General features: G+C 39.7%; 1 long non-coding RNA gene across 3 annotated transcripts in view; it reads left to right on the forward strand.

The window, feature by feature from the left end:
* Positions 1–14,053: 14,053 nt before the first annotated feature.
* LOC120395282 overlaps positions 14,054–27,590 on the forward strand; it is a 53,650-nt gene continuing 40,113 nt past the window's right edge. The window contains exons 1-4 of one of the 3 annotated variants that reach the window (XR_005592560.1): positions 14,054–14,119; positions 14,376–14,437; positions 20,910–21,069; positions 22,062–22,215. This is a non-coding gene — a long non-coding RNA (uncharacterized LOC120395282). Of the gene's footprint in view, positions 14,120–14,375; positions 14,466–17,445; positions 17,523–20,909; positions 21,070–22,061; positions 22,216–27,590 lie in introns of those variants that run through there. The other 2 variants (XR_005592562.1, XR_005592561.1) reach the window with 2 other exon arrangements.

Consider the following 27,590-nt stretch of genomic DNA (forward strand, 5'->3'; position numbering starts at 1 on the left):
ATGTGCAAAATCCTGTTCGGCATTTGAGAAATTTAGTACAATGCTGGGCAGAACTGTGGGAAGCTGGTTTACAGCAGGTAATGCATTACTTAGATGACTTTTTCTTCATGTGCAGGGCAAATTTTGAAAAGAGTGTTACCATGATGGATGCCTTTCAGGCCTAGTCTGAAATATTGGGGGTACTTCTAGACATGATAAAATGAAGAGGCCTTCCACACATAAACCTACCTTGGACTGAGCTAAACATGCTGGAGGACACATCTTGATCCCCTCAGGATAAGTTTCAGGAACTATGGGGTTTGATTAGCAGAGGTAGAGCAGCCAGAAAAGTTGTACTCTGAACTGCAATTGATTATTGGGCATCTTAACTTTGCTTTCTGAATGGTGGCTCTGGGGCAGGCATTTTGCACCCAGCTTGCAACTGCCAGCACAGATATATCTTGACCTCACCATTTTATGAGTTACTGGAGAGATGAAAAAGGATTTGAGGACATGGAAACAATTTCTGGGTGATTTTATTAGAGCAGGGATCGGCTACCTTTGGCACGCGGTTTGCCAGGGTAAGCTCCCTGGCGAGCCGGGCTGGTTTGTTTACCTGCCGCATCCACAGGTTTGGCCGATCGCGGCTCCCATTGACCGTGATTCGCCGTCCCAGGCCAATGGGGCTGTGGGAAGCAGCGCAGGCCAAGGGATGTGCTGGATGCCGCTTCCGACCACCCCCATTGGCCTAGAGCAGCGACCCATGGCCAGTGGAAGCCGTGATCGGCCGAACCTGCAGACGCAGCAGGTAAACAAACTGGCTCGGCCCGCCAGGGTGCTTACCATGGCAAGCTGCTTGCCAAAGGTTGCCAATCCCTGTATTAGAGTGTAATTGTGGAGGGATAAATGGATATTCAAGTCTGATTTAAAGATCCACTGAGATGACTCAGGAGGTATTGGTTTGGGGGTAGTTCAGGTTATCAGTCACCAGTCCTACAGATCACATAGGGTTGTATGGTTGGTGAGGACATTGGTACTCACTCACACACATACACACACACACACACACACCAAGACCATATTATCATATTATTTTGATGCATTTTCTTATGCTGCTGCAAAGTCAAAAAAATGGCATGAGCCCAGACAGAGAGACATTCCCCATTCACTCCCTCCTCCCCAAGCTCAGGCTCTGGGCATGGATGATTTTTTTTACAGAGCTCTACATACAAACAGCTTCAGAAGCTACCTGTTCGCTGACAAAACAGGAGTAATTGAAGGATAATTCAAATCATTCAAAACCTCTACTCTGTGCCCCTATACCCCTGCCTGTACTCCCCTTCCGCCCCCAGGCTATGGGAAGAAACAAGCGTCCCAGGTTAACTTAACAAGCAAAGGTTTAACAAACTCAGGTCACCTTCACCTTATTCACGAGCCCGGTTCCGTCGCCCGTCGCCTGCTTCTCCACTATCTGGCCTCAGTCGTTGCACTTGTGCAGCCTCAGCGTAAAGGGCGTCTCTGGCGCTGGCGAGGCGTCGCGGGCGGCATCGGCCACCGCCGTCGACCACCGGCCGCGCCCACAGTCCGCAAGGAGCAGCCGCAGGCCCAATGCCCTCGAGCCCACCCAGCCTGACCAAAACCTGACAGGACTCAAAGAGCCAGTTGGGCGCAGGGGGGTATGCCCGGTGGTGCGTAGCACTAATTATCACACCAGGGTGGAGAAGCAAAACCAGGTTTATTTAGGCCAAAAAAGAAAGCATTCTAAAAAGCATGCTTCAAATCTCAATTATACTCTCGTTTTCTCTCTTCTTACACATTACTTCACCCCCCATTCTTCCCCCCACCCCCTCCCTCCTCCCCCCATGCAGCTTTCCATGCCATGCAGCATACACACAGCAGTTCAGTCATAAGTCAAAGTCACCACCAAAAAAAAAAAACCGCTCTTTTCTTACTTTTTTTTCTGTGATCAGTTATCACTTTTTCCCACCGTCATGCATATTCTCATGCATATAACCTTAATTACAGCACCTGCTTTATATTTATATTTATTTATATCTACATCTAGTAGTATCAACCAACCTTATTAGCAAAGTAACACAACACAACAACAGTTAAAAAAAAGTTATAAGGCTAACAAAAGCACTTTACATAAAGGTACTTTGGGTCACATAGGCCCAAAGTCACAACTTTGGTTTACTCAGGCCTAGTGGCACCAACAGTACTACAGTGTTTAAGCTTTAATGTCTATTTCTTTTCCACACATGTGTTTGGGGTTGATAATGGCATAGCAGATTCATTGTCTCATTTTTAAATCAACAGATTTTAGCAGCAGGCACCAGGAGTCAGTAAGGAACCTGAATGGATACTGCTAGCACTATGGAACCTTGAACTATGAGGAATGCCAGTGTAACACAGAGACTGGAGGCTCCGAGAACATTTTGGCTTTTGAGATGAGTCTTAATGATTTTGTCTAACTTCAAGAACAGGAGGGCCTGTCACCAAGATGGCTTATTACAGAGGACTGGGTTCTGCAGTACACGGTCTCATTAGCATTCCAAAAAGGGGCATCATCAAGCGTCTCCACTCAGCTACCAGACTTTATGTTTGTCAGTAGACTGAATGGATATCCACATCATTGTAAGGGTTTTTTTTGGTTTGGAGGGTTTTAGTGGGTTGGTCTCAAAGCACTGGCTTATGGAGGATTCAGATCATATCATCACTGTTAATGTGATTAGTATGAATCCTCGAGCCTCTTTGTCATTCTGGACAGGAGGTGGCCTCATTCAAGGCAATATTCCTGGTTGCTTTTTTTTTTTAACTTTTTAGGGTCAGTGAGCGAGTATCTAGGTCCTGTAGGGACACTTCTGGAAGGGTTTTCGAATTGAGGGATATACATTGGAAGGAGCAGTTGGTGATATGACACTTGAAGAGGTCAAAGAGGGAGAGGTGAATCCATTATTTTACAGGAGGATGGTGGGCCTAGGATCTTCCCTGTGGTGGTTGTGAGGGTGTACATGGAAGTAAGACCAGGGAGAGATGGCCCCCTCTTGAGTCATAGTGAGGGGAGTGCTGTCACAACATACCACTTTGTTATAGCTTTAAGATGGGGAATGAAGTGTTTGGAGCTTCCAGCACATAAATTTTGTTCCCACTCATTCAGGGTTGGGGCAGCAAAAGCTGTGGCCCAGCTGGGGCAGAGGGCTGGGGCAACTGGCATTCTGAATCATACAGAATGTATGTGAGACCCTGGTAGGAAATCGTTGTTAATTTTCCTTTGTGTTTGCATTATAAGTACTTGCATAATGTGGTGTGGATATGTGGGCCCATATAGTTTATTGGACACATACGTGGACTTCCAGTTTGTTCGGAGATTTGCTGCTCGACTCAGTGGTGAAGCAGTCCTGAGCTGGCATGGGAGGAGGGGTATGTTATAGGACCAGCTGATGCCCCTCTGTACGGTGTGGTGGCCAAGGACCAGGCACCAGATATGGCTGTGATTTCATCTTGGGGAAAATGATTTGGGAATGTTTAAAGTGGTGGACTTAATGCTCAGGGCTAGGAGGGACTTCCAGGAACTTTTACCCGGATTAAAAATTATTTGGACACACATGTGGGAACAAAGTATCTGGTGGGGAGCTGTGAAGCTCCTGTGGATCGAACAGGCTAGGAGGTATGAGAACAGGGAGGCTGCCAAATTCATAGGTGGCACAGGGGTTGGTAATTGGTCATCTGGGCATAGCATATGGGGCACCAGAGTTATTCAGTGAGGATGGGGCCCTCTGTCAGACTTGGGAGCTGTTGTGCTTTTTAACCAATATTAAAGAGGACATTAGTAAATATCTGGGAAGCTGGCTAGATATGGGGGAGAGGAGGTAGCCAAGTTAATTGCTGGTGCCTCCTTGTGGCAGATGTCCAGTGCAGGCATTCCAAAGGGTAGGGATACGGTGATCAGATAAAATAGATCGGGAAAGGATTTAAAGGAAGCATTCTTTAAATGAGCTGAAACAGAGACATTCGGGGCTCAGATGATGAGTACAGCAGGGATTAGGATGGGGAGGTAGAGGGCTTCCAGCAGACCCGTGGGTATATGTAAATGATTATGAAGGTGCCTGCACTATACAATTTTATCTGCTGGGTACTTTCAGACATTTAGGAATAAAGTAACAGCCTAATTAAACCACATCCAGTGTCTCCTGTCCTCTTTCCAGCATAGCTGGAAAAAAACATCCAGTCTTGATTTAAGTACTCCAAGTGATAGAGACTCCATCACATCCCTTAGTAATCTGTTCCAATGGTTAATTACCCTTACTGTTAAAAATTATCATTTCTTGCTTTCTGCCATTAATGAATAGTGATGTTATTTGGTAACTATGGATGTTTTGGGTTTACTGTTCAAATTTCTTTCAAGTTAACGCCAAGATTAATTTGTTTTCAAGGGCTCTGATCTGAGGGGAAAAAATCTGCTTTTTGAAGAAAACTCAGCAGCAGCTTCTGAGGTTGAAGAGAGGTTACAAATTTCTAAGAATACTAGATAAAAAGTCAAAATGAGAGTGGTTGCAGCTACACAGGGGACTTCCTTTACTTACCATGGTCGGAAAGGAGCTGGCAATTCCAGCAAAAGCTGACACCTATGTTCCATTTCAACAGGTGGGGTAAGACTTGCCCTTTGAAACCAACAGCTTTAGAACATTGATCATGAGGAGTTCCTGCCATTAAACATGTGCAAGACAGGGATCTATAACATATATATATTAGTATCTGTATATATTAGTATCTTTGGAGAATATGCCACTCATTACTCCTATGTTGCCAATCTTTCTTCTGAACCTACTAAGGGCCAGAGTTTCCCCTGGTGTAAATCAGTGTAGCTCCATTGAGATCAATGAAGCAATGCCCCTTAACACCCATGGAGGATCTGGATCATTATTAATTATTATTATTATATTGTATTTTACATTTTACACTGAAGTTTGTCTTGGGAACTGTTGCACCAACGATCCAAAAATCAGGGACATTCTTCATGTCTGAAATAATAGGTGACATCTCTAATACAAGGCAAACAACCCTAGCCCCCGAAATTAATCTCCCACATAGCTAGACTGATAATTACAGAGCTAAATAAATACACTCTCCCCTTCTGTCCATGATCTTTATTATGAGACTGCTGTCCAAGGTCAAGTAAATTGCTTCTGAAGTTTGCACTGCTGAGGGGGCATCAGAACTATTCTTAAATGAAGTCAGATAAGGAACTAACAGCCATGGCTTTTAGAGAAAGTGAATAGTACTGTCTGGAGATAGATCTTTTTATAAGAAGCGTTGCAACAGTGAAATAAAATACCCACATGAAATGTCCTATTTAAATAGTGTTCTTCCCTTACCTATGACAATATTACTGTGCTTATCCAAAGCTACATAGCAATATTGTTTACTTGATTTCTAATGTGCACATTTTGTTTGATAAACGAAAATATAAAAATAAGATTGATTTTTACACTGGTAAGCATTGGCTTGTCAAAGTGGGGTAGTGGGATCTTACGGACGTGTTCACTGTCCAAGCTATGTTAATCTCTCTGTATATACTTTATTTTTCTGTATTGCACAACCCACAACCACAGAGGAGATGGGGTCTTTTTCTGGGTCATTAAGGATAGAAAACCTTTGGCCCTTTTAAGAATTGAACTCCCCTCCCCTTCTTGTGAGCTTGAGGAGGGAGGCTCTGTGGGTGATTGCTTGGATAGAAGGTGCAACATAAGCCTAGTGGCTCCAAGGGATGGCTTGTAAGACCTTCCCCTTGCCTTGAGTGCCATTCTGTGTTTTGAAGAAAAGCTCCTCGCTTTGGAATTAGAGTAAAATTGGGTTCAGGGGCCTTGCTGTGGGCATCATGCTAGTCACCTTTTGTGAGCTAAGAAGTATTTTTCCCCTGATTTCCAGATTGGCCTGGGTGGGATGTTTGTTCCCCCTTCTCTCCCTCCCGCCACCTTTCACTCAGCAATCCCAGGACCCAGCTGGTAAGGTCCACTTTAAAATTCATTTTGTCACAGCTTTGCAAATGTCCACTTCATATAATCAGTCAGTAGGTGATCCAGTCCAATGAGAAACTGAATTTGGAAACAGATAAGAAAAGGCATTTGTGATTGGGTGTCCATACACAGGTGAAGAAAGGGTTAACATGGACCTGAGAGTCCAATTAACCCACCTGGTTGTATCTGCAGGGTAAGCCAGACCTAATTAATGATGAAACCCAGCTGGGGAAGGGTTGGGTGATACTATAAATAGAGGAAGTTTGAATAAGAAGGGGGCTGCCCTGGAGTCTGGTTGAGTATGAGACACTTCCTAGAGAGCTGGTAGGGTGCTGGGATGACTGGCTGACTTGGGGCTGCTTTTGAGGTGGGGGGTCATCTGAACTGCTGTGGAGAGATGGAAGATATAATGGAAACTACTTACACCAGTCTAGAAAGTGATGGAGGAGATAGCAGAGGTGAAGGCTGGTCACAGGTTAGGAAAAAGAAAAGGGGGGATGTGTCAGAGCTAGAAGAAGAAAAAACAGTGTAACAACAAGAAAGAATAAAGAGAAAAAGTTTAAGTTGTAAAAATGAAATTGTCAGTCAAGGGTGTGAAGACAGGGGCTATAAACCCTCTAGAAGTGGCAGAGTAGTTTTAAAAAGTGCTGGAGACGTAGCGCTAGAAAGCTACAAGGAGGAGATATTAGTTACATATGAAAATAAGGAACAAGTGTGGAAACTATTAAAGCTAGGGAAACTGAAAGTAAACTACCCAAGTAGCTGATGTACACAAGAGGAGTGTACAAGGGGTGTAGATCAAAATGTCAAGATGTAATAAAGCAAGACATAAGGGATGACAAATTACTATATGCTAAGTTGCTAATTAACAAGAGAGGAGGGGGAAGAGACATTGAGAGCTCTGCTAGTTGCATTTAAAAGAGAGTCTTCCTGATAAGGTAACAATAGTGTACCAGATTTTTTTGGACAAAACCATATATCCCACCTACAGTGACATGCTACATATGCCAATGGATTTGGACATGTGACAAATCTAGGTAAAGGAAAAATTAGATGCAGTAAATGTGGAAGGGAACACTTCTATGACAAGTGTGTGGAAGGAACAGAATTAAAGTTTAATAACTGTGGAGGAAAGCACAGTGCAGCTCACAGAGGTTGTACAGCAGCAAAGCAATCAAAAGATACAAAAAAAAAGACTACAAATAGCATATCATATACAAAAGCTACTAGGTAACACCTAAGACCAAAAAGAGAAGAGGAGGAGAAACTTAGGATGGAGAAAGAGATAACCATACACCGGAACAAATCAAAGGCTTTAATGAGTGATACAGGGAAAACAGAAGCAGGGCCAACTCCAGGCAACAGCAAAGGAAGCAGGTGCTTGAGATGGCCTATAGAAAGGGGCGGCATGTCCGGGCCTTTGGTGGCAATTCAGCTGCGGGTCCCTCAGTTCCTCTTTTCCTCTTTGAGCTGCCTCCAAAGTGCCGCCAAAGAGGAAGAGAGGGAGTGAAGAACTTGCCACCGAAGAACGAAGAGGTATAATTGAGCTGCCGCCGAAATGCCGCCAATCGACTTTTTTTTTCTTCAGCAATTGGGGAGGAGCCGGCCTGAACAGAAGACACGTTATGTGTAATCAAAGAAAGGTTTATAACTTTTTATGATTGAAGTAATAAACTGATCATCACAGATAGCAAAAAAAAATGAAAAATTATAGTTAAAGCAGAAGAAAAGTACCTACAGGTTAGCAACTTATTAGCAGCATGACTCCAGGCACTTTTTTAGTGAAGGAAATACTGAAGGATCAATAGAATGGTAATAACTATTTGCTGTTAGAATGCACATACTCTAATAGCACATGGGCAGGAACTGAAGAAAATATCCTTGATAAGGATACTAAAATGATATATTTTGCACACAAGAAACATACTTAATAGGAAATATTCTGAACCCAGGATATGGCATCTATAAGCACTTCAGAGAAGTAGGAAGGGGAAAACCTAAATCAAGGAAAACCTAAATTATCATAAAATTGAGGTGAAGAAACTAAATATACAGTATAACACTACTGGGATTCCAATGCAAAATAAACCTGCATCTTTTAGAATATATAATGTATACAACCCTTATGGAAAAACTGAAGATTCTGGATTTGACAGAGAAAGCTGAAGATGCAGAAGGGCCATATATTATATCAGGGATCAACAACCTCTGGCACGCACATCCCTCAGCCTGCGCCGCTTCTCGCAGCCCCATTGGCCTGGGACGGCGAACCGCAGCCAGTGGGAGCTGCGGTTGGCTGAACCTGCCAACGCGGCAGATAAACTGTCTAGACCTGGGAATTATCAACTAGTATAGCAAACAAATGCAGCTGGAAAGTTGTTAAAGAGGAGGGAATGGGAAATTATCACTTCCAAAAATGTACAGTACATCAAGGCAAAGGAAATGTTGAGGATGGAGAAAGACCCCTTACTATAAAAAAATCAAACTGGGAACTATTTAGAAGCAAATGTAGTGAAAATATTAATGAACAATGCATAAATGTTAACACTGAGGAGTTTAGTATCAATATATCTAAGGGAATCACAATAGCAGCAAAGTTAGCTATACCTAAGACAGGGGCGGCTCTAGGCACCAGCAAACCAAGCTGTTGCCTAGGGCGGCCAAATCTAGGGGGCGGCAGGCTGGGCCGGTGGACCTGCCGCAGTCATGCCTGCGGGAGGTCCACCGGCCGGAGCCACGGACAACCGGACCTGCCGGAGGGGGCGCTCGTCCCGCGGCTCGGCTGGACCTCCCGCAGGCATGACTGCGGCAGCTCAAGCGGAGCCGCCGGACCCGGTGGAGCTCCCGCAGTCATGCCTGCGGACCTGCCGCGGGAGCTCCACCGGAGCCGCGGGAAGAGGAGACCGGCCGCAGGACCGAGGAAGGGCGGCGCAGCACACCGCGCTGCCTGGGGCAGCCTATTTTCTAGAGCCGCCCCTGACCTAAGACACCTAGTCACCCTAAAGATAGAAACTATGTGCCATAGCACAATGAGAAGTGTAAAAGAAGCAATTAAAGGAAGGAGCAAGACATATAAGAAAGCAAAAAATGCAACATGTAGTGAGGACTTGAAATAAAAGAAAAAAGAAACAAGGCAAGTGTGCAAAGGGCTATTAAAAAGGCAAAAACAAAGCTGCAGAAAGTACTGTGAGAAAATGAATAAAAAATACTAAAATGTCAGAGGTATACAGGCAGATTAAAACAATGAATGGAATATGAGTAGGAGCAATGCTATACCAGACTTCATTGTAGAAGGTTAAAGACAAAATGCTATAATAAACAAGAAGTAGAAACTCTAGTAGAAATATTCCACAACATTAATAATGTTGAAAATTATCATATAGAAATTTGTGTGAGGGGGGAAAATCATTCAAGAGAATCATGAGAAATGGAAAATGTGGGAGGAAGATGAGGATATAATACTCAATGAAAACTTCTGTATGACGGAACGTCAAAAAGCTATAGATAAAAGCAAAACTCTACACCAGGCAAGAATAGTGTACATAAAACACTTGGATGAAGGGAGTTGGAAAATACTACTAAAAATGTACAGCAGTATATAGGGGAAACGGGAGCTACCAATGGCGTGGAAACATGGTTATACTCCCAGTGTGGAAATGAGGTATTGTTATACCAATATAATAAAAACCAGCAGGATCTTATTAAGAGGGATAAGGCAAAGATGCCACATTTATTGTAAATATAATAGTAAAGCAAACGATAAAAGCAAACAGCGTTGTTTTACTACTTATTTCTATCACTACTTTTTTTTATACACACACACACACACACACATATATATATATATATTCATTCACACAATCATTCATTCAGGTTCTGTATAGGTGTTATAGTTACCAGCCTAGACGTTGCTCATGCCAAGTTACTAGCCAGGTATCTTGGTCATGAGGATGGAGCCGAGTCTGTGTCAGATGCACCTGTTGCTCCTGGAGGCTGGCAGCAGAACCATAGACTCAAAGTCCTTAGTCTTCAGAGTCCAGTTTTATAGGAATTTATTCCTATGTCAGTCCATGAGAGTTGCTTCATTCTGCTGTTGCTAAATCAATCAGCAGGTGGATGGATCCATGTTGTCAGATGTTTGTTTTTCCTTCCTTTGAGGTGGTGGGGTGGATTCCAATTTGCCCTCCGGGGGTCATCTGGTTGATCCCACTTGACACCTTCTTCAGCCGACACTGAATTTTTCAGGCTGGTAGCTCCCTAACCATTCATTCATTATTTAAACTAGGCACTCATTCACATACATTCTCTATCTTAATTACATCTATTTCACTGTCTCTTTACCTTTTGGGGTGTTACCAATTTATGTGAGACTCCCTGTCTTTTAACATTCAAAAATAAAGTGAGATGAAAACTTACACAGGGTGGGGGTCTCTATCTATATACTATAACAAAACTACTGTTTTGGCTTACATAGAGTTAATTAATGTTTAACAAGTTTTATACAAAGTATTTCTTTGAGCAGGCTTCACACAGACACAGCTGGTGGCTTGCAGGTTAGAGGCTAAATCTTGTGAATCACATTTACTTTTAATATAAACCTTCAGTTATAAAGTATCAATTAACAATAAATCATTTCTAACAATACATATTTTTTCATATAAAACATGTCTAATATAAACCTTCTTTAATACCCCTACAGTATGTTGCAAACAAACCCTGATGCATACAGGCCAATTGACAATTGGTAAAGCCATGGAAAAAATGGTGAACGAAAGATTAACATAAGAACATAAGAATGGCCATACTGGGTCAGACCAAAGGTTCATCTAGCCCAGTATTCTGTCTTCCGACAGTGGCCAATACCAGGTGCCCCAGAGGGAATTAACAGAACAGGTAATCATCAAGTGGACCACCCCCTTTCGCCCATTCCCAGCTTCTGGCAAACAGAGGCTAGGGACACCATCCCTGCCCATCTTATCTAATAGCCATTGATGGACCTATCCTCCATGAATTTATCTAGTTGTTGTTTTTTTTTAACCCTGTTATAGTCTTGGACTTCACAACATCCTCTGGCAAGGAGTTCCAAAAGTTGATGGTGTGTTGTGTGAAAAAAATACTTCATTTTGTTTGTTTTATAACCTGCTGCCTATTAAAATAACAACTTCTGTTGAGAGAAAGGGACAACTTGCAAAGTGGGTTAAGGAGACGAAAGAGTATAGTTGAACATATAGTAAGAGTAGAGACAGAACAACAAAAAAGTATGAGAAATAAATAAATGAGAAAGTAGCTTTCCTAGATATTGAAAAGGCATAGGATATGTTATGGAGCGAGGACTTATTGCATAAACTAGTATCCAGGGGCATAAAAGGAAGAATATATAGGTGAATAAAGTCTGTCTAAAGTAAAAGAATTATACAGGTTGGAGTAGGCTTTCCATACTCTAGCATATATATAATCACAAATGGCACTCCACAGGGGAGTGTCATCTGCCCTACCTTATTCAATGTAATGATTAAAAAATCTCCCGAAAGGCTGAGTGCAGGCATAGGCATTTCCTTTTTTGCAGATGACTGTGCCATATGGGCTAAAGACAGAACCCAGGAGGTAGCTGAGAAGTGAATTAATGAAGTATTTTGGAAAGGTATGGAATGGGAAATGTGGAGCTTTAAATTTCCAACTCTCAAAATTAAAAAAAAAGATATTCACTAAGAGGAAATTAAAAAAAAAATTGTAAATTGACTTTGTTCGGAAAGCAAATAGATACAGTTGAAAACTACACATTCCTGGGTGTGACATTTGATAGCAAGCTAACAAGGAATGACCACACTGAAAATATTGTAGATATGAATCTACAATAAAAATAATCTACTTTAAAGTATTTCTGGAATCACCTGAGGTGCAGATAATAAAGCAGTGATAATACTTTATAGAGCACTAATAAGACCAGTCATTGAGTGCAGATGCCAAACGTTTAGTTCAGCTTCAAAAATGAACCTAAAGAAGCTAGACTCAGTTCAAGCCAGGCATTACACATTACTGTGATGCCTTCATCATGACCCCTTTGTGTGTAATGCAGATAGCTGCTGGTAAAATGCCTGTAGCATTAAGAATGAAATTACTGAACTTAACCTTTGGTCAAATATCATAGAAACAGGGAAGATTGAAATACTAAAGAAATATCTGAAGAATGCTGGGAATTCAGTGGACAACATGGTGGGGAAAAAACAAAAATGTCTCCTGTTAATAGGATTAAAGTATGGACAAAAGAACTAAGAGAAAAGAGATTTTTATTATTATTATTTTTTTTTAAAGAGCATATATAGCCATGGGGAAATACATTATATGGGGCAAATCTCTCTCACACATACACACACCCTGCCATATAAAATGTGGAACTATATAATGAAATTAAAAGGGGAAAAGGAGAGCTATGTGTATTAAATGTAGCAAACTGATGTATATCTGAGAAATGGGGCAAACATTGTCCAATATTTCTGGATGGGTCTAAAGATGAGAACTGGGATAACGGGGACAGCATTCTGTTTCTCAATACTTGGAATAAAGAAATCCATTAAACAATCAAATTGTATAGCTGTTATGATGGCCAAACTAGCAGGAATAGTGTTGATGTTTTGAATACTGGATGTGCAACCTACCTCCATTGTCTTCTTGTCAGACTCACTATCAGGGCTACTGGCAATCAGAAATGGGAGTTCAGATAGCAGAAATTCTGTAATTAGTGACATTTTGTTACTAACAACAGAATTGGCACAGATGGGAGTAAATACAGAAATAGCATGGATCCCAGCATGTGTTGAGAGAGTAGGAAACATGCTGGGAGATTAAGCAGCAAAAAATGCTGTAAAAAGAAAAAAAAAGACAGAGATCCCTCTGAGTAAACAAGAATTTAAAAATCTAATTAAAAATGAACTAAGAGAGGAGTGGCAGGAAGTATGGACAAAAGAAACAAGCCAGAAAATATTTCATGAAACATTCCCTAGAACTGAAAAAGTTGACATACTGCAACAATACTGAGAAAGAGTGAGGTAATTCTAGTCTGAGCACTTACTGGACACTCAGGCCTAAACAGTAACTTGGGCTCAATTAATAAACAAAGATGGGCTCTGTGAAATGTGCAAGATTAAAGAAACTGTTGATCACATCTCCTGGGATAGGGATATTTTGTATGACCAACTCAGGGACCTAAAGGTGACAAAGTTTACGCTAACAAACCTGGTAAGTGCAAAAGGAAAATTGGGCACTATTAAGAAAGCAATATTAATTTAAAAAAAAATACTGGGAAAAGTGACAAATATATATCAGGAAATCCAGTATCTGGTGGGCATAGAGTCAGAATGTGAGTCTGCTATGCTATACAAGAAGATGACGACGGCGAATACGACTGGCATTAAGGAATGAAGAGATTTGCAGAAACAGGAAGGCTCTTGCAGGGGGAGGAGAAATCCCACAGAAAAGCCTGGTAGAAAGAAGTCCAGGGAGGCGGCAGCAAGGAATCTGGTGGAGTGAATCTTGATTGCCTGTCCTAGAAACCCAGTGTAGAATGTGAACACTGAGTTCCCTTACCAGCCACTAGTAAGGTGATGTGAAGCCCAGAGAAGGGAATATGGACTACTAGAAGCCTTGAGAAAAAGGTATACAGACACTGGGCTCATAATCAAGGGTGACAGGCCAGATAGAAGGATTAGACTCTTATTTTTACAGGACTTTTGGTTACCCCTAGAAGGGATGGGACTCAAATGTGACCTGTCAGGAGTCATGAAAGGTGCAGACCATTATGGGCCTACAGCAACTGTCAGCAGGGGATACCAGATAGGATTGCCATCTCTGAGGTGCAAAAGACCCAGAACATCTAGGACAATCCTGAGTTCATAAAACTGGACACTTGGTGGTATGCACTCAGCTGTCCTGGGAAATCTGTAAGGGTGATATCTCAAAAACGGATTTTTCTGGCAAGACCTGGATAATGGCAACCCTATCACTAGGCAACCCTATCACTAGGCAACCATAATGGCAACCCTATCACTAGGGTGCCACACCCAGCCACAGGGAGTGAGCGGACACTCCAGCACCACCACTCTTCTTCAGTATTCCTAGAGAAGGTGGGGAATGTTCCTCTTAATGTCTGGTGCAGTGAGGAGACAACCTGTCTCCCTTCTCCACCTCCTTAACTCTTGTCTGAGGGGCAGGTTGCTGGGAGCAGCTTAGTGGGATGGGGGACTGACAGATGGTACCAATTACAAAGGAAGGGTGACCTGCACAGGACAAGTTATTGCTGGATATTTCCCCAATGTGTTATTTAATAAAGATGTGGCCTGTTTAAACCGCATTCCTGATATCTTGCCTTTCTTCTTGCAGAGTTCAGGACAATGAACATCAGTGACAATTTGAGTCTGAGCGGGCAAACATGACACCTGGAGGTATATGTGGAACTAATTTGCAAACTAGGTACAGATTCCACTGTATCTGACTCAACATAAAATAGGCAATTCCTATACTGGGGAGCCTACACTTGCAAATGACAAGTGATTTTTTCTGAACTGTGTAGTATGCCTGCACTCTGTGTTTAAATGCAGTTTTATTGTGCTTGTTAAAATAATAATGTTGTTTTGTGTGGAACTTGGCCATTTGTTCCACTTATGTTATCAAAACTATGGTGTCATCCTGTATTTTACTGACAGCAAATTTAGAGAATTGGTCAGTTAACCAGCAACTAGAAATAGACACAGTAATACATAAAATTCTGGCTTCTTCAGCCATGCATTACAAACCAAAAAAGCAAAAAAAGTGGACAAGAGTTCACTTTACAAACACGTTTGTTTGTTTGCTCTGGTTGGACAAATTTTTATCACCAAAATAACTGTCAATTTACAGGTAATTAGCAAATATAGAGGCCTCTATCTTTAAACATGGCTATTTTTGAATCATCCACAGTAGAACTTGAAGTAACTTCTATTTAAAATAGAAGGCTGTTAAAATTAGCTGACAGCAATTAAAAGGTGGCCACTTGGAAGCATTCCCACTGTTTAGCAGCAGGCAACCCCAGTAGCAGCATGATTGTCTCTGTGGTATAAGCCTCTGTGGTCAAGGTGAATGCTGCTCAGTAAGAGTGTAGGTACTCACACTGGTCCTGAACCTCTAAAGCCTCTGAGTATATAAGTGAGTCTACTCAGGTGAGTGCAGTTATTTGTGTATATGTGTGTGCAAGATATGTCTGTTGCTATCTCTCAAAAGCCATCTTCAACACTGCTCGCCATGGTGCTCTCCCCACTGTCAGCAATTGTTGATTTGATTCGTGTAAACTAATCCTGCACTAATATGAAGCAGTACTAAAAGCATGTAAATTAAAAATGAAAACTCTTATTACCCAAGCCCTACTATATATTTAACAGAACAAAGAGAGACACGTTCTATACTTTGTGTGTTGTGTAATCTAATTTTAAATACTTGGCAATGAGTGATGGTAACAAGATTGTTATTTTACTCACTTTAGGCTTGTACACACGTCCTTCTGTCTTAAACCGAGTTTTACAGTAGTTTATGAAACATTTTGGGATGCTTGGGGATGAAAGGTGCTATACAAATGTGAACTATTGTGACAATTTTATCAATACATATTAAAAAGTCCAGCTAATAAGTGTTTAGTAGCTATTGGTTTTTGTACATGTGAGGGTAAGAAAAGGAACAGATTAGAAGATGCTCACTGCAAACAGAGCTATCCCAGGTACCTGTTTCTTTTTCACACAATATACTACACAAAGGCAGCTCTTTAAGACAATGCAAACTAAGGTCCCAATCCTCAGTGATCTCCAAATGGGAAGACCTCTGTGCTCATGCAGAGATCATTGCAGCATCAGGATCAGAAGAGCTTAGACAACTCATATAAGACAGGATTTCGCAATGTGTTTTAAATACATAAGAAATGCAGTAGATGGCCCATGTATTAAATGCTGAGGTAGAAATACTTGATCTCAAACTTGAAATCCCTTTTCTGAAAGAAAAAGAAATGTAATTTAATAATTATAACCTATCATTTCTAAGAGATTTGACCATCACTTTCAAGCAATAACATATTCAATGCCCAAACACAAGACGATCTTGGTATCTTTTGCCAAATTGTTTGGGAGACATCTCTGACCCCGGAGCAGCTCACCATATAATGGTAATTTGACTTTCCAGAAACCCCAATCCATCCATATGGGGCTGATTGATAATGACAGTAAAGCCTTTAAAATCATTAATTTCAATCAGTGACATTTACTTCTGGGAAAGATCACCAATTAACTCAGCAAGTGTGAATGAAAAAAAAAACAAGATTATGCTATGAAAAGAAAATCAGAGGAGAACTTTAAGGGAATTCTTCAGTGGAGAAGAGAAAGGGGATTTCTATCATGTATGTTAGGCCCTACATTGGGATTCCTCCTGAAGCCCACTGGAAGCAAAGGAGAGGGGGAGCACACCAAGTACTATATCCCTTCGAGTTATTCTGTATATTAGCCATGTGGTTACCTATTTAGCAGCAGGGCTTTGAAGATCAAGACAGAAACATCAAACTGAACTGTGTGTTCAATGGAGAGATCAGCAAATCAACAACCTAATTCTGAACCTGATGGAGCTTTTTTAGGATACTCCCATGTTTCCTCTCCCATTCTCCTGGAGTATGGGATGAGACTCACAGAACCTACCATAGCAGCATAAAGATGGGATGGATACTTAATCTTTAAGCCGTTAGAGCAGGGATCATCATTTTGTTCAATGTTTGTACAGCACCTAGAACAACGGGGTCCTGGTCTATGACTAGGGCTTCCAGTGCTAAATGTAATACAAATAAATAACAATAATAAGGATGAGGAAGCTATTGATACAAAGTAATAGCCCGAGTGAGGATGATTTCAGTGCCTGAAGCCTATTTCTGAATACTGGGGATGTTTTATAGTAGAGCAGGTCAAAGTACTTTCATCAAAACATTTTTCAAGGAAAAGTGTCTTCTATAACACAATGGTAAATTTTTATCAATATATATATATATAATTTCCATAGACATTGTATACTTTTTAAATGAAAAGCTAGAAATATAACATTATTCAGAAAAAATGGTCAGTTTTCAATAAATATTTTTAGTTTGGGGTTTTTGAAACTGTAAATATTAACCAAAAATGGAACCACTTACAGAAAACCAAAATATTTTTGTTCTTCATAAAAAAAGTCATAAAAAGTAAGACTAAAACCCAAATCTTTTTCAAAATTTCCTGCAAAAGAAATAATTGGCATTTTTTAACCAGCTGCTTTTTGAAGCTCACCTGTTTCCCTTCTAATGAGAGGGAAACTGAATAGGGAGGTTTTGAGTTTTTTGCAAGTAAGAGAGCTTTTTCGGTTGAGAGTATGTCAATTTAAGATTATTTATTAAAGTGTTTTTTTTATATTTTAGATGCTTCCTAGCACTACTCCAGACAATATATAAAACCTGAAATAGCTGAAGCAATGCTGCATTTGCGACCTTGGCCAGTAAGTTGGCAGATACATAAAGTGCAGAAGATGATAAAGTCTACCTTTTGGTTCTAGAGTTGATAGGTAGATGACAGTCACAAATTATTGTCAGCTGCATATTGTCCTGAGTAAGCAGTCCCATTAAGAGAAGAGATCATTATAAAAGCTTGACAATACTTAAAGTGAAATGAAATACAACACTGAACAGAACTGCAAGAATCAATGTATGCAGTGTTGTTGTAGCCCTCTTGGTCCCAGGATATTAGAGAGACAAGGTGGGTGAGGTACTATATTTTATTGGGCCAAAAGATATTACCTCACCCACCTTGTCTCTCTAAGAATAAAAGAAATCATTGCAGTTGACCTTTATTTCTTCTCTTTCTAATCTTTATTTGACCACTTCTCTAATTAAAAAAAATGGATGTTAGAATTTCATATTTATATAACATAGTGATTAATATCACTTAATAGTTTTACACTGGGTAACAGTATCTCCATTAAGCAGGATCCTTTAATATTCGGCATGATAAAGTGCTGAGACTCTCCTGTGAATCTGAAATCAGAATAGCTGATCAGCACCTTAAAGGAGAAGGTCCATAAATATTAATGTTGTATATTAAGAGCCTCATATTCTAGAATTAAAATAAAGAGTGCAAAAGGGTCTTTAAGGCTGATCAAATAGAATGAATCATCCACAAGCTGAACAAATAATTATGGCACAAAGTCAAAATTTCCAAAGAAAACAAGAACTACAGTGGTGAACAAAATAAGAAAAGAATACAAACAAATACCTCTCAGTATTAGCAATTAATTAATGTTCGAGGAGACACTCTCTTTTGTCTTTGCATGTATTTAGAAATGAAAGGCTAACTTCCACTATAGAATTGTTTGCTGTCAGTGCTCTAACATACTGATAAAATGGTAAAAGACATTAAAATTTATTAAGTTTACAGGACAGGGAGACTTACACTTTACAAATACATATATGTCTGGACAAAAATATCTGAAAAGCTGTTTCTTCTTTTTGTGCTTGTCCAGATATGATTTCTGGGCTATGTTTTCCCCCCTGCTGCCATGGGTAACGACAGTGACATCAAAACCCCTGTAACAAACACAGGAAATTAGGATCCCTGCCCTGTTGTAGGTGTCAGTGTTGTCATAATTGTTGCATTTCAAATACTGAATAGTAAACTCAGGACTTGGCAGATAAAATGCCTTTCTGTTCACCTTTAAGCATTTTTAGGTATTAATCTTGAAATAAACTTTTTTCTTTGAAGAGTAGGCAGATGATAGCCTATTGTTACCTTCTCTTCAATTATTTGACCATTCTAGGATAATCAGAAGCTTTTTACTTCCCACTCCACTGTAGTGCCTTGATGCTATCTTTATGTATTCGGTTAGCAATAGTGAAAGAAACAGCTACCAGATAAGCTCTGTGCAGGAAGCATAAGAAACAGTCATTTAAATTGCCATGAAAAGTATATCCAGTAAAAGTGTATCCAGGCTGTAGGATAAGATTTATCATTTCTGCTGTGCAACAGATGACATAAACTCTACAAGGATGAAGTGGACAGGTTACAGAGTCAAATTTCATTAAGCTGTCTACTAGAGGAATGAAGCATGAGGAGGGAAAAACTGATTTACAAGAAATTTGATTTTACTTCCTGTGCTGACAACAGTCATACTAGATATGAAGGCTTAGGAGAAGAATTGCTTTTATATTATCCCTTTGTTCAGATAAATGGCTGGCTTCACCTTTTTGCACTGGCAGAACCAAGGTTGTGAGACCCTGGTCTCAGCAAGTCTGCTTGCAGTAGGGTGCAACCCCACCAAGCCTTACAACCCAAAAGGAGTTTGAAGCTGGTCAGTGCTACAGAAATAAAATAGGTGTGATGGGTCAGCAGGGCTCAGGGCTGATAACACAGCAGTTAGGATATGTGCAACCACTGGGTAGCCTCTGTTGGATCAGCAGCTTTGGAGCACTGGAAGGCTTCTCTCCTCTAATAGAACCCCCTCAGGCAGAACCTCCCAAAATGTATTGTGTGATTGGGAGTCTTGCTTGGAATAAGGATTACACAACTTCAGCCACACTTTGTAACAGATTTGGGGATCCAGATGGAAAGTCCTTTATTAAATGTGTTTATCTTTTTGAGAATATTACAAAGTATGATCCTGAAAATGGTAAGCCCCAATGAAACCCTTAGAACCTTTTTCAGTAATAGTTGTAGTCTATGATTTTAGTATCCACATGAGTTGATGATTATGATGCTGGCAGACCAGGTGCTAGCTCAGGCCAAGGTTCCCATGCCTCAGTAGAACACTGACAAATCCATAGCTGGAATCTGTTTGGCTCACCTACGTATTAGTATTGTTAAAATAGCAATTAGAATTATAAGAATGTGCTTAGTTTTCAGATTTTATTGAATGCTTGTGAACTGCTGCATGCATTAATCTCACTTATAACGTCTGTACTCCACTAAGGTTATATCTGAGCAGACAGGAGAGAGACATTAGCTAATGTAAAGTGCTGGTCTCCAACAGAAGGTGTTATGTTCTTCCCAATGGAGATGGCCCATTACACCAGACACTATTATGGAACATTACAGAGGACAAAAGATTTGTCTTGCTCCCCCCTTCTTCCCACCCCACCAACACAAACAAAGATAAGTCATGCAAGTAAATTCCTCCCATCAGCTGAGTTTGCAGCTCAGAGCACATGGAAGGAGAGGGATAAAAAAAAACCCAAAAAGAAAAAAAATGATAATCTCTATGTTCCTTGGACTGGGGTTGGGGAGGGGGGAGCAAGGTTTTCTAGGCATAAGCAAGCACCTTCCAGCAGCTTATCCTGGGTTAGCCCTGAAGGACATATAGAGCTTGCTTTGCATAGAAGTTTCTATTACCTTTTGAAATTTAAGATTGGAAATCATTTGTGTATCTATGTTTACTTGTAAAGACCTCTCATTTCCTTTTCCTAGTTAATAAATCTTTATATAGTTTATTATAGGATTGGCTAGGAGCATTGTCTTTGGTGTGGGATCCATGGTACAATTGACCTGGGGTAAGTGGGAATGAGAGTAACCTGAATATTGCTGTGATTCTTGGAATAAAAGACAATTTATCACAAAGTTATGTTCATCGGAGTGGCAAGATTGATTGGAGTACCCAAGGAAATTGTCTGCAACTCCATGTTTAGGCTGTTATAGTGCCTGAGGAGTTGACACTTGATAATTGGTTGGTGAAATCTAAGCAAATTCACAATCAGTTTGGAGTTTGTGCCCTGCTTCTTAACAATCTGCCCTGAGGTTGGTACTCACATTCTGCAGGCAGCTTTACAATGATAATATTTGAATACTAACTAATCATTTTTAAATAAATCTGTTTGTTTGTTTGTTTTCCCCAAATTAGCCGAAGCACACCCATTAAAGAAGATGGGGAATGTTAAAAGATAATCATTTGGGAGGAAAACAGTGGATGTGAAACCAGGACATGGGTATTTACTTAGTTTATTGTTGAATTACTTCAGTTCAGAGGAGGTTTGGAAAGAATGTGGAAGCATCTGGCACAGGTAGGAATTTAACCACAAAAGAATACACGTTAACAAAAATAAGTAAAATGTGTACTGTATCCCATATATTGTTGGGGAAGATATGTCCCACTGCCAGTAGGCAAGAAGCGGTTTGAGACCTCCTGTGGGTCCCGACCAAACACACCATGAGGGAATCAGCTTAGGTGAAGGGAGGTTCTCTGAAGCAAGCTGAGCTCTCAGACCAGAGCACTGGGTTACTTGCTGGTGAATGGCTTGAATGCCCTGCCAGCCTGAGACCTTTGGGGAAAAGATGTGCTGGTCTATTTCTTTTATTTTTTCTTTTCTTTTTTTTTAAATCCTCAGGTTCAACTCTTCTCCTTTAGACAGTCAGGAGGGTGGGAGCTGAGATTTCCTATGGGGTCTGATGACTTCTTCTCCTCTTTTGTGTGAGGGAGGCCACCCAAAGATCGAGGAACTATTTTCCTTTTTATTTGGGCTGTTCTATACCCCTACTAAGGGATACATCTGCAGGGTTATTCTGCACACCCCAAGACTGCTGTTGCCTTGGAAGTGATGTACAAGGTGAGGTTCCTGCCTTCGCCCAAATGGTGTGACCTCAACATAGAACTTTTGGTCAGAAAAAAGACAGCTACTAAGCTGTTTCATGTGTGATTTCAGATAGTAACAATCTTTGTTCAGAACCAAAGGATTGGTAGAGATGTCTAGGCCTGAGCAAAGTGGTTTATTTTCTCTATGGTTTTGCATTGTAGCTTTAGTTTATATAAAAAGCTATTTCATCCATATAACAGGTGTTGTCTTAATACTACTATTTTGTAGTCGAGATAATCCTGTGGCTCTCCTCCCCGTTCAATTTTCCTGTTGCTTGGGTCTCAAAATTAATTCTGCAGATTATGAGAGCTCCACAGACCAGCCTGACACCCATTGGTGTAGGTAAAACAACAGAAAGTTGACTAATTTTTGACAGTATTGACTGATCTTTTCTAAATATCAGTTCTTTCCTCTTTCTTCAGAGAGAGTAAAACATGATGGAGAGACATCCCGGCTCCAGGTCATATTCCAGGAGAGAGAATGTGGTTTATGCTCTTAAGAGGCAGTGGTTGCATTGAGTTATCCATTTATCGTTTAATGAAACTACTTATTTGAAGAAAGTTAAGCATGTGCGAGGTATGTGTTAGACTAAGTCCTAGATTTGTCAGTCCCTTTTGGATCCTCTGGGATAAAGGGATGAGATCATTGTAAGAGAAAAATGTCATTATTCATTCTGAAATTAAGCTGAAAGAATTGTTTTTTTTTTCAATGTTGCTTTCCTATTTCCTAATGCTCTTGCCTGATCACAATCATAGCATTTATCCAAGGGCAATAGTACAGAGGATGCAAATTCCGATCTGTATAACTACTACCAGAGGGCTCTGTAAGATTGTTACAGCCAAAACCCTTCTCCCCATAGGCTGACTTAGCATATTTGCAACTGTGAAGTGAAGTGCCTGTACCGTCCAGCAACCCAAGATTCCCGTGTTCATCTTAGAATCTGTTTCCCAGCACCACACATCATTGGGCTGAAGGCAATTTGCTAAACATGGTACAAAATTCATTGTAATGTTAAACAAAACACAATAACCATTTCACATCAATATGTCAGCCCAGTGTCTAGAAAATGGGTTATTAGTTATCAATGTATTTATGCTCCCGATATTTATGATAATATCAGTGGTATCTAAAAACCTGACAGAGATGTCTTAAAGGACAGCTAGTTTATATACATAAGTTGGGTATATATTTGCTTAATGTAATATCATTTTAATATCAAAGTCATGACACTGATTTATTACTGTTGATATCTGAGGTGCATAGCACTGTCAATACTGTTTCCATTTCTTATGTCTTTACTAAGTAGCTTAAAATAAAAATTATGAATTATGGATTTGGAGCTGTCACCATTTTGATAAAATGTGAACACAGTGACATTAAGATGTCATATTTAATAAATGGTAATTAACTTGTGAAAGAATATATAAAGTTGTGAAGTATTTAAGGTAAAATATTCTGAGACTAAACTTCTGGACAATCTTGCCCTCGATAGAAAAAAAAGGCAACCACAATGAAAAAATGTTGGGTTCATCTCTGCGTTCTGTGGGCTCTCTATCTTTCATGTTGATGAGTATCCCTATATGATGCTGATTTCCCTCAACTACAAAAAGACTTCAGTGGGAGCTATGGCATTCAATATTATACAGCAGCAAAGAGTCCTGTGGCACCTTATAGACTAACAGACGTTTTCTTTCGTGGGTGAATACTCTGGCAAGGCACCTTCTCAGTCTCCCCAGCCTCTGCTGCTCTTAGCCGTGGTGAGACAGGCTTGGGTAATGCGGTCCCCCTTGGGACACAGGGCAAGTCTACTCCCCGTATCTCCACCAGTCCTGTTTAGAGTATTTTTACTCCCTTGTGGGAGAGAGTACTGCCTCTCCTCCTGGTGAGGCTTGCTGTCTTGCTGCTCCTACACTCCTGGCAGCAGGGCTCCTTCTCTCTCTGCTCTCCCACCTCCTTCCTCCCAGGGAAGGGTTTAAAAAGGTCTCAGGCAGCCCTAAGTTGGAATCAGCTGATCCTAATTAACCTCAGGTAGCTCCCCCTCAGCTGATTCTAATTGCTACCTTGGTAACCCTTTCTCAGCTGAACCTGATTGACCTGTAGTTGCCTCCCAGTTGATAAGGAGAAGGGCCTTTTAACCCTCTGGGACTGATTCCTACCCCTCCCTTGCAGCTGTCTGTCCTGAGTTTATCACAATACCCACTTCGTCGGATGCATGTCCATATTATACAGGAATGCTCAACAACTTTCTGCACTATGGAAAAGAGGCCAAACTTCTATCAGATTTTGCCCTTTGATTTTTGAAGGAATCTTATCTATGGATGTAGAATGTCTATTGCAAGTGATAGAAAGGAAGTTTCCAAATCCAAATTTCCCCTAGACATCGTAACTTATATAGTACTCCTTTAGGACCCTATCCTACATTCCTGCACCGTCATTGAGTAAGCCTGAATTGCTTAAATGTATAGTTTAACCTAGCGCTGTAGATTAATCACAGTTAACTCATGCGATTAACTCAAAAAATTAATCGTGATTTAAAAAATTAATCATGATTAATCCCAGTTTTAATCACACTGTTAAACAATAGAATCCCAGTTGAAATGTATTAAATATTTTGGATGTTTTTCAACATTTTCAAATATATTGACTTAATTACAAAACAGAATACAAAGTATACAATGCTTACTTTTTATTATTATTTTTATTACAAGTATTTGCACTGTAATACCAAATAAATAACAAATAAACAAAAGAGATAGTATTTTTCAATTCACCTCATACAAGTACTGTAGTGAAATCTCTTTATCGTGAAAGTACAACTTACAAAGGTATTTTTTTTAGTTACATAACTGCACTCAAAAACAAAACAGTGTAAAACTTTAAAGCCTACAAATCCACTCAGTCCTACTTCTTGTTCAGCCAGTCACTAAGACAAACAAGTTTGTTTACATTTATGGGACATACTGCTGCCCTCTTCTTATTTACAATATCACCTGAAAGTGAGAACGGGAATTTGCATGGCACATTTGTAGCTGGTGTAGCAATGTGCCAGATATGCTAAACATTTGTATGCACCTGCATACTTCGGCAGATGACACTCGTTAAAAAAATAATGCTTTAATTAAATTTGTGACTGAACTCCTTGGGGGGAGAATTGTATGCCTCCTGCTTTGTTTTAACCACATTCTACCATATATTTCGTGTTATAGTAGTCTCAGAGGATGACCCAGTACATGTTGTTCATTTTAAGAATACTTTCACTGCAGAATTGAGAAAACACAAAGAAGGTACCACTGTGATATTTCTAAGGACAGATACAGCACTCAACCCAAGGTTTAAGAATCTGAAGTACCTTCCAAAATTTGAGAGGGATAAGGTATGGAACATGCTTTCTGATGTCTTAAAAGAGCAACACTCCAATGCGGAAACTATAGAACCCAAATCATGAAAAAAAATCAATCTCCTCCTAGTGTCATCTGACTCAGATGATAAAAATGAATATGCATTGGTCCACACTGTTTTGAATCATTATAAAAAAGAACCCATCATCAGCATGGACGCATGTCCTCTGGAATGGTGGTTGAAGCATGAAGGGCCATATGAATCTTTAGTGCATCTGGCACGTAAATATCTTGTGACGCCAGCTACAACAGTGCCATGCGAGCACTTGTTCTCACTTTCAGGTAAAGAAGAAGTGGGCAATATTATCTCCTCCAAATGTAAACAAACTTACTTGTCTGAGTGATTGGCTGAACAAGAAGTAGGACTGAATGGACTTGTAGGCTCTAAAATTTGACATTGTTTTATTTTTGAATGCAGGTTTTTTTGTACAAAATTCTACATTTGTAAGTTCAACTTTCATGATAAAGAGATTGTGCTAAAGTACTTGTAATGGGGAAATTGAAAAACACTATTTCTTTTTTACAGTGAAAATATTTGTAATAAAAAAATAAGTATAAAGTGAGCACTGTACATTTTGTATTCTGTATTGTAATTGAAATCAATATCTTTGAAAATGTAAAAAGCATGCAAAAATATTTAAATAAATGGTAGTCAATTAACAGCACAATTAATCACAATTAATTTTTTAATCGCATGATTAATCTTGATTGATTTTTTTTTGTCAATTGATAGTTCTAGTTTAAACCACACTGATGTTTGATTCTTATCCCAATGTCTGAATGAGCCTTGATAAAAGGAAGCTTGGTCAAAATAAATCCAGGCAAAACCATGGAACAAAGATGGATGGCAACATAATAGGAATGAAAATACACTTTCAAGAATTGGCAGGAACTTCAACTTTTAACTCTATCAAAGGTATATGCCCTCTGATTGTCAGGTCATGTGCAGTCTTGAGATTTTGCTAAATTCCTTACAGTTCATGGATTCCTGTTAGCAATCATATCCAGAAACACCAGATTTTTGTTTGTTTGTTTGTTTGGGGGTGGTGGTGGAGAGAATAGTGTTGTCTGTTCTATATAGTGCAGAGTCTGATCATTAAAATTATAAGACTTCTGACATATTTTTAGGGTTTCTTGAAACAGAACCATTGGCTCCTGAAGCAGGGAACTCAGATTGCCAAGATATCTATCTTTACAAAAATGAAAAAGTTCTTGGCATGTTTATTACCATGCCCTTGTATTTTTTGTGTGTGTTTGTTTGTTTGTTTAGCAAAACCAAATGATTTTTCATTCTCAGTGATCTCAAGAAACTCTAGCGTACTCCTGGCATTAGGAGTCCATTTAATTACATGTAACTATGTAGGTACATATATAGCCTCATCATCATACTAGCTCCTCTCAATGTATTTTACTGATGAGTTGTAAAGTCATTCTTGCTCCACCATGTATCTCTCCTGTTAATTATGCGTGAGAAGTAAAACTTCTGAATTCAGGCATTTCACTGAACTCGCAGAATACGTTTAATGTCTCCATCCCCAGGGACAATGTGGAAATAATCATTTGGAGAATTAATATATTCTACATCCTTTACATTTACTTGTCTATTCAATGCATTCATGAAATGTCTTTGAACAAGCAAATTTAAGGTGTATGTACTAGGCTTGAGAGGAAGCCAAATTAACCAACAAGGTAAACCGCATAGTTATACTACACAATAAAAAAAGAAAATAAATCTCTCTTTATGGGTAACCACATAATAAGATAAGATTAAATGTGCGGGGGATCGGGGGGGTGGTGGCTAACTGAGCTAGAAGTTAAAAAAATATTTTCTTTTGAGTGTGGAACATATAATAGATTTTAATCAACAACGTATAGTCATCTAAATGTTCCCTAGATACAAATTCTAGCTTACAGTTTAAGGTAAACGATCAAGGCTGAGATGTATGGCTGATCTCTGTTACTTGACTTTGTGCATGTGGTAATTCTTTCACATCTGTACTATATGTGCAAAATAGATAAAAAGGGATACATAAGCAAACTTTGATTCTCTTCATTAAAGTATTATTTTAATCTGAGGAGTGATTATGTAAAAGATGGCTGAGTGGATTTCCATTTCTGTTGTGTCACAAAAATCAGATGTATTCAGCATACAAGTAAGATGTTTCTTCTAGCTTCCAGCACTATGAATTCTAGCCCAAATTCTTCACTCAATTACATCCCATGCAATATCATAATCACAGATATGTCAGTGAGATCAGAATTTGGCCCTTACCCTAAGATTTAAAATACAAGCTGTTCTAGTAATGTATCATTACCAATAATAAAAATTCTGTTCTCATTTACATCTGTGCAGCCACTGTGCATTAATTAAATATGCCTTTATTATTATAGTTATGTTATTTCTGCAATTGGAACTTCATCAGCTATGAAGCACATGCCAGAATAAAATTTATTTCACCCTTCCCATAGCTGTATTGGCTCTGCAGTGCCTCTGAGGAGTAAAAATATTGTATAAACTTATTTTTATCACTAAAATCAACAGATATAACTCTG

Source organism: Mauremys reevesii, linkage group 1, assembly GCF_016161935.1.
Source record: "Mauremys reevesii isolate NIE-2019 linkage group 1, ASM1616193v1, whole genome shotgun sequence".
Taxonomy (NCBI): Eukaryota; Metazoa; Chordata; order Testudines; family Geoemydidae; genus Mauremys; species Mauremys reevesii.